Raw genomic sequence first — 8,762 nt, 5'->3', positions numbered from 1 at the left:
TTCTGGCCGTACAAATTATGACAGATAGTAAACAATAATAATAATAAAATAAAAATAATAATTAAATTCGCAAAAAAATCCGAATTTTCAAAACGCTTTCTCTTACTATTTCATCATTACGTTGTTTGTTATTTCTGAGCTCATTGATTTTTGGATAGGGTGAGCCATACATTATTTGATATCAAATAAGCAATATAATTATTCTGTATAATATTAAGGACATCAAACAATTGTTTATTAAGAATTAAGCTACTAACAAGAGCACAATAATTTAATAATCACACAACCGGCATCATTATTCACTAAATAATATGTTTATAAATCGGTACAAAAAAAAAACAAAACTGTTACAAATATATATATAGAAAATTTCTTTAATTTATAAAACATATTAGTACAGACGAAATTTTTACTACAAGGATCACTTAAATAAAACATTTCTTTTTAAATTTATTTAAGAGCTTGACAAATAGGTCTTTGTCAGAGACCGAACCTATGAAATAGTAGTAGTAATGTAGCGGCCCGAATCATGGCTTCCCTGAAAACACCTGAGCTTTGCTACCTTGAAAGAGATTTTAGGGGAGGCGCCTCTTCCGCACAACCACTTCGTACCTGCGGAATCTGCAATAGCCACTTAGGCCGTAGTAAAAGTTCGGTCCTAAAAAAATTAGAAAGAAGATCGTTATAGCATATAGCATATAGCACCTCGAATCAACGAATGTCTGCTGTACGGTAGTGGTACGTATCACAAATGTGTTTAGAGCTACTAGAAATACGAACGCAAATTTAGTTGGTTAAAATCAATATAGTTTCTACAGATTGTAAAACAACTCATTTTTTAAAACTTTTTCAAAACTTACAGCAATATTTTATTTTATTGCAGTTTTAATTGTTCAATACACTGTTTACTATAAAAACTATAGCTATTTGTAATGGTAACCTTTGCGTTAACCTATCGGTAGATTAATATCGGCTATCACCAAGGATTGTTTATGTGATTCTAAGTGCGTACATGACTCATATTGTAAACGTTTAATTGCATATAATAAGATAAATATCTAATTATGAGAATAACATAGATATTTATTTAAAAAAATTCTTCTTTTAGTGCTTATTCATGGAAAATATTTTTATTTACATATATATTTGTCTTTTTATACCGTGATTTCTGCCGCAAGGTGAATATGCTGGACAAAGGCCACCCTAATAGATTTCCAATATGACTGGTTGGAAGCGGCCTGCTTCCGGCGTCTTTCGAAGACTTTAAAAGTCGACTGTCCTTATAGGTAGACGTTCTACGTTGCTCTTGCCAGTTTAGTCTCCGCTTAAGACTCCAGCGGCCATTTAATCAGTTCGATATATTGCTTGCCACTTCAAACAATCAATAAACTGGACTATGTCGGTTATATTTATTCGTTTGTATATTATATATTTATCACATCCTTAATGATGGCGTACTACGACATACCTGCTACTTGTCCTTTTTCTGCTCCCACACTATGATTGTCTGCAAGAAATTATCTCGAGTGATAAGACTGCCCGTTGCATCATTTTAATTCTTATTTAACTTGTGTAATAAAGAGTCTTAAATAAAGAATAATAAATAATAATGAGAGATTAATTCTGTGCTCGTTAAAACTTCTTTTCAGATTTATTATAACACATAACTTCTAAGCCGCAGTGTTTATTGAATATGTAATAACTATTTAACAAGTAACAACAACAATATAAAAGGTTACAAAATATAAATGTCATTTTATGGAGCTTTTAAAATATTAGCTACAGAACACTGAATAAAAAATATGCCGCGGATTATCATATGGCTCTTGTGAAATGATTTTATCAACATGTATAAGCGTTTGTCTCAAAATGAGAACATCTTATTAATTATATCATTAACGTAATCAATTTCTCGCTGTAGATATCAATTCGTGATTTAATAATATAACTTTGTTTTTAAACGAAAAATGTAAATGTAAACAAGAAATTCGTATATTATTAGGCAACGTTGGCGTTACAAGGCAAACCCGTCGCGATTAATTAGCGAGGTGGCTAATTAGCGAGCTGAAGTCGAGTCATTAGTAAACGTAATTGAAACAGGCGAGCCTCGGACTTTTCCAAGAAAAATCTCCGATTAATTTACCTACGCCGTAGTAACCTCCCCCGCTGGAGTCTGTTCATCCTGTTAAGATGCGTGGGCCGTTAGCGAGAACAATAATTAGGACAATCTTTTATACAAGGAAGTTTGATAGTTCCTGGCATTAGGTGGCTTATACCTACAGGGAAACACTTTTACGGAAACATCATCGTATTCGGGTTTGAAGATACGATCAGCATACTTCAGTATAAGATAGATGGTCGTCCACTGGAGACCACATGCCGTCTCCTAAATTTCAACATAGATTGTTCCAATAACACCGGGGCGAAGCCACCTACATCCAGCGTCTTTCGACGACCTCGACAAGGTCTGTCGACCTAGACTGCGTTTGCTAGTCCATAGCCTCCACTTCATAAATTTAAGGCCCCAGCATGCCTGTCCACTGCCACATCAACTTACTAATCTGCTGAACTCAACATAGTTATTTTTAATGCTACCGAAATCACTGTAACGCGCCTTAGGTACGCGCAAGGCGAGACGGGGGGAGCATTGGTTTCGATACCACTAAATTATAACTTACTAGCATTTGTCTACGACGTGATGTTACGCAGAATTTAACATTGACAGTATTTGTAAAAAGCAAGATACATCATCTATAAACTCAAATCTAATAATTAAGTAGATAAAATGTATCCATCTATTATTTAATCTGAACCGGAAATTAACCTCGGTAAAGAATTAAACTCGAAAATAATTCCTTAAAAATTCTATAGGCAAAAGAAAACTGATCCGAATATAACGTATATATGTTCTATCGGCCCATATTCACAGATACACCAATCAAACCATCAGTTATGCATCCAGTATTGAAGTTGAAATCTGTAGTTTTTTATTTCATTACATATCAATGTTACAATTTGCAGTATTGTACCTTACAAACAAAGTATATCTTATGCACATGATTATAGGGTATAATTTGTTCAATTAGTGCACACGGATTATAATATAACTGAATATTTTTACATGTAAAGTAAAATAATAGTTCTTATTGGGTTTTATTAAGTAGAAATATTTTGCGGAGTAAAATTGTTTATTACCCATATGGATTTCGTGATATTTCAAAATGAACTAACAATCAAATTGAAGAGGGGGAATGGAGGTAAAAGATTGCATACCTGTAAGAGCATATACCGAACACATTGGTAGGGTGGAGGTGACTTTATCGATGTCAGTTGTAACAATTATAATACTATAACAAAAAATTAAATTTAAATTCGTATCGTAATAACATTCTTATTAATTAAACATTGGTAATGCCTAAATTTAAATTTAAAACAGATACTTGAGCAGTTCATAGAATAAACCGAATGTAAAACGATAAACATGAACAAAGACAGTAGGTAGCATATTATTAAAATATTCCTGCTGATGTTAATAGATTTAATTAACGGATTGAATATATAAAATGAACTTATCCTCGTCCGCTAATTAGCGCGTTTAATGAATTCCATGGTTAATTACTAAAGCGTAAAATACTGCTACGATAAGGTGTAGTTCTCTCGGTAACCTGAGTAATTATTTCAAATAAATCTTTTTTTTTTAATTTTCATAGAAAGTTGCTTTTGGAAGAACGGTTTTTTGCAATGTATTAGAAAAATATCAAGCACTTTTATCATCATATTTAAAAGTATGTATTATTGTTTCATTTATGGTCTATTGGAAATCTTTGGAAGAGACCCCTGTCCACCTGAGGACGTCTTATGTGGTGAAATGATGATGATCATAATACTTTACACCTACAATTCCTAAATTTGCAATATAACTAAACAACATGCTTTATATGCTTCTTAACTATTAGGTCAACTACTAGTGTGATATGAAAATTATTGTAGTCAAATGTGTCGACAACGTGAACGTACTTTATATTAGGGCAGTAAAACGATTTTGAAATTTAGGCAGAGAAATTCTTTTAGTTTATTAAAAAAAAGTAACTGCACTAAAATTGGGTTAACTAGAAAGACATGGCAAATTAATACGGCTAAACAACGCTCGGATTTGGGACGGTTCGGAATCAATTTAGCGTAGCGTTTGCCCACTTATCGAGCATTGTCGGACTGAGATACTTGCTTTGTGACGATTCCCATCCCTACGGCCGCCCAACGGGGGGTGTTCGATGATTGATGGCTGGCCGGCCATGGCCTGTGCGCGCGAAAGAGCGTGGAGTAGTTTCCCTCTCGCTCGCACGTGCAGCGGGCCGGCCTCGTAATTGAATGGCAATTACCTGCGCTGTAAATATGACACAAGCGCGTAATTGTAGGAGTGAAGCGCGTGAGGCCCGGGCCGCACTGTGAATGCAGCCTTTAAGATGAAATATTGAAATCATGCGCACACGTGTCCTTATATCATTTATGGCAGCTGACGTTATTTATTATCGATATATCTAGTTAGCGATAAGTCGGGATAACGTGTTAAACCTGCGCCAGAGAAAAGTAATTAAAGAAATAAAAGGTTTTTTTTTTAATATATATATTGGCTATATTTTTTTACGTTCACATCGTTTCGAATGCTTCTCGCCATGCCGCGAATAGGAGGGTGACCAGTTACAATTAATTTTATTTCATGACTTATTCGTATAAACTAAAAGAATTTTTCATTAATTACTTGAAGTAATTTTTAGAAGTTCTTTCTCAATTGAATACTTTGTTGTTTTTAGAATATTAATGTTGCACAATATGCTTTTAATAAAGAATATTAAGAAATATTTACATAATTTAAAAATCTCGTAGGTTATCAGGGAAGATATGTGATGATTTTAAAATAATCGAACATCAAAAACAATATTAAATTATTAATATATTTTACGAGAATGACGCATGAAAATTAAAAAAAAGACAAGTATATTGCAAAACTAGCAAACAAATACGTTTTCAAAATTCGGATTACTGTATGTTAATATTCATAATTGTTTACTTTCTATACCTACAGACTTTATACTGTCAGAGAACATTAGCGTGTCGTACTATAATGGATAAATTAATATTATATTTCAGAATGAATACGGAGTTAAAGGTTTTTGCTGACAAATTAGCATTCAACCTTTTAAAGCTTTTACACCTTTAGCAAATAAATTCGATCTTCTTGCGCCTAAATAATGAAGTAATTTAATAATCTTACACAATTACTCTTAAGCAGAAAGACTGCAGTGCTATAGACAGATCAGCCCATAATGGCGCGCGACGTTATGTGTGCGGTAAGCTTGTACAGACACAGTGACTGCGTGCATGTGTGAGAATATGTACAGCCAAGGTGATTTCGTTTCTTTTTACATAAATGTTTAATGTCCATTTTATTTTAATTAAACAAAAATTTAAACGCAATTCCGTCCCTTAAAATACATTATTTAAATTAATTATACACGGTATACATGACTAAGTGGTTTAGTAATAACTATTAATAAATATTTTATTTAAAAATAATCGTAACTAGGACTAGGCGGACTAGGCGAAGGAATCATTTTTAATTCTTTTTGTGGCCACCATGAGAGTACGTGTTGCTCGCACTATTGCCGCACCGCTGCAAATCGATTCAAAGTTGCATACTTATAAGCACGCAACAAATAACCATGTTGAAGTATCTGTACAGGCTTAGATAAACAATAGAAAATATATACGAGACCAAAGTGAATTTTAACTAACATTTTGGTATATTTACACCGTTTATACACATATCTATGTTACATAACTTGTATTTCTGGATAATATCAAGCAGATTTCCTTCTTTTCATGGTTACCATAAACTTATTTCCTTGTGTCAGACTTCCTTAATGTTGTCAAACCTAAAATTGTAATACATATGTAGTACAATTTTATAACAGTACAAGACAAAGCTTTGCACAATCAACCTTGTCGCCACACACTCGAACATTAAATTTTTTTGTCGTTATTTACATTTACAAATGCTTTAAATGTCATGCTTCTACAAAGAGCTAACATAAAGTTCAGTGTAATGTTTGATAATGATTGCCTAAGTTAAACAGTTTCCACCTTTTGACCTTGCGTTGTCATGTCGACCGTAATTAATTCATGCGTTTTAGGTAGTTATTACAAATGAATGCTTTTTTGTGTTGGATGCTAAAATATCCTTCTTATATCATTGTATATATAATTTCTTATAAACTTATTTTAAAAACATTAAATTTTATTTTGAACCAAGAGTTAAATGATGTAGAAATGTCCGCTTAGGGGCCATCTCTTTTATTCTAGAAAGAAGCATTGCTGAGATTTCTTCTACCACTTCTTCTCCCAGCCCTAACACTTTCCGAATTGATAGTAATGTAAGTCATGTAGTCTTGGATAAGAATGCAAGAGAATGCGCAAAAAAATAAGAGTAAAAATAATATTGATGTAAAAAAAATATGATCAAAATGTTCGCTTCCATCTACAATTGAGAAGTACAAGAGGCCCCAATAATGGGACTATAAAAAATAGCGTAAGCCAGGATTACCTGGTTATTAAGTAACCGACCAAGTTAAGGCTCGATCCCCTAGCGCGCCCTTGATTTGGAATAATAAACGGGTTTTATTGAATAGTGACTGTTCAAGCCGAGGCCTCTTTGAGAAGGCCATTGGGTCTAGTCACTCCACGAGGCATCTGCCTAAACGAACCAAGACCTTGCCAGCGACCACCCAATTTAATGAAAATATATCTATCCTATTAACACTACAGTCAACTGGTTATAAATAACAAATAACAAAAGAAAACATTGATTCGATATACAGGCAGTTGTTTTATTGACAGATGCATTTTAGAAAGTACTAACATTTCGTTGACCACTGTACACTTTATTGATGTACACTAAAAACACTATACACTAAAAAAACCTAGGCGTTAATTCAAAAAGAAAATTCCTAATTGTTATTTTTAAATTGACTGAATGCACATGGCCCCTTCAACAGACAGAGCACCGTTGTGCCGCAGGCTGTCACGCCACCTGTCCTAATGCCGCACAGGGTTCAAACCTGGCCAGCCGTTATATTATTATAATACTTATTAACATACGTGTTTAAGATTACCAGCTTTACCGAATTTAAAAAAAAAATTAAAAATAATATTGTTGATTATGCAGTCAACAGATGATGGTATAAACATAGAATTTTAAAAGCAAATGTAGTGAAAAATGTACATTAGAATATAAACATATATGAAAGTCATTCAATGAATAGAAATCGCAAGAAGAAAGCAATTCGTGAATGAAGTTCGTTCTTGCTCTGTACCTTATAAAGGGAATGAACATTTTAAGATAAAAACTAAAGTCAATAAACATAGAGGCTTATCTTTTCTGTATTAATGTTATTTACGTAAATATTAAAGAAATAAGCGTTATTTCTACCAATTCGTTAATAAAATTAATACAGTAATACAATTTGCTCAATAGATAATAAATGTCCGCGATATTCAACATGTATTAATTTGTATATCAACCATGTTTTATCTAAGAATTTCCAAATTAACTTTTGCTAATTATCGCGGTAAATTGTAAAACATGCAAGCATCGAAGAAGAGATATTAGGAGGAATAATTAACAGAGGAAAACTTTATAAAAATATGAATTAACATCAACGATCTAATTAGTAGTCGTTCAAGATGTTTTCTTAACAAGCTGCCCCGAGAATCTTGCATAGTAACTAAATGATCTAATGGCAGTATTAATAACTTTATAACTGGGACACGGGCTCATGTTTGTGTTAAGTAGTTTCGTAAAACTTTATTGTGAGTGAATAAAGTTATACTTTATTTTCTTTTAAAAATAAAATAAATTCCTGGTGCATACATCCCGTTACAGTAATAAGACATTTAGTTAAACAAAGTATGGCCTAATAAATAACCAATTATCATAATGTCAGCCGGTAGCCTCAGAGATTGCCACGATGATCGGTCTTGCACTGGCCGCATCTTGCTTTTTTCCGCGGCCTCAACTTTATCGTCGGTCCACATATTGGAGGGCCTATCCATGAACCTCGGCCTATTCAAACGTTTATATTACCAATGCATAGTAATCATAAAGCACCAGCCCAATACCAATCGACACGTACAATGTATAACACTAAGTAGTTTAACATTATTGTTAACTTAAAAATTATAGTTTCTATAAAATATATAAATATAAAAGGTTCCTTCCGTAATGAAAGTAAGTAATGTAAGGGAATTTAAAGTGGCGATAAAAGAAAACAAAATATCAATCTACACGCTTCAAGAAAGCTTAGTTGCAAATATAAAAATAAAGTGATAGTTAGGAGAACAAGAGGTTTATGCGGCGACCCAGATCTAATGCACCTGCATGATAAAACGCCAGCAGTCAGGTTTTAATTGGCGTGGTGTTAGTTTGGACCGTGGGTGGGAGGGTATCACCTCTCGCTCGACCTCCCGACCTCCCGGCACTTCAATTTTTCTCTTGCTATGCGCAGCAACAGGTGATTCAATGAACTGACGAAATTTTCAAAACAAAATTTTGAAATTTTATTTGTGCAGAATTGAACTCATAATTACGACTTTATTCTATTTACTATATTGGAGAATTCAAAATTAAGTTAAGATTATTTATACCGCTTTTCGAAAAGGTCGTGGTAAAAAATAACGAGATATATTTATACTCCAATTAATGATAT

Source organism: Battus philenor, unplaced genomic scaffold (assembly GCF_028537555.1).
Source record: "Battus philenor isolate CCGP_79_NKW_IND1 unplaced genomic scaffold, ilBatPhil1.0.hap1 SCAF_2, whole genome shotgun sequence".
NCBI lineage: Eukaryota > Metazoa > Arthropoda > Insecta > Lepidoptera > Papilionidae > Battus > Battus philenor.
This window is presented reverse-complemented; position numbering follows the sequence as displayed.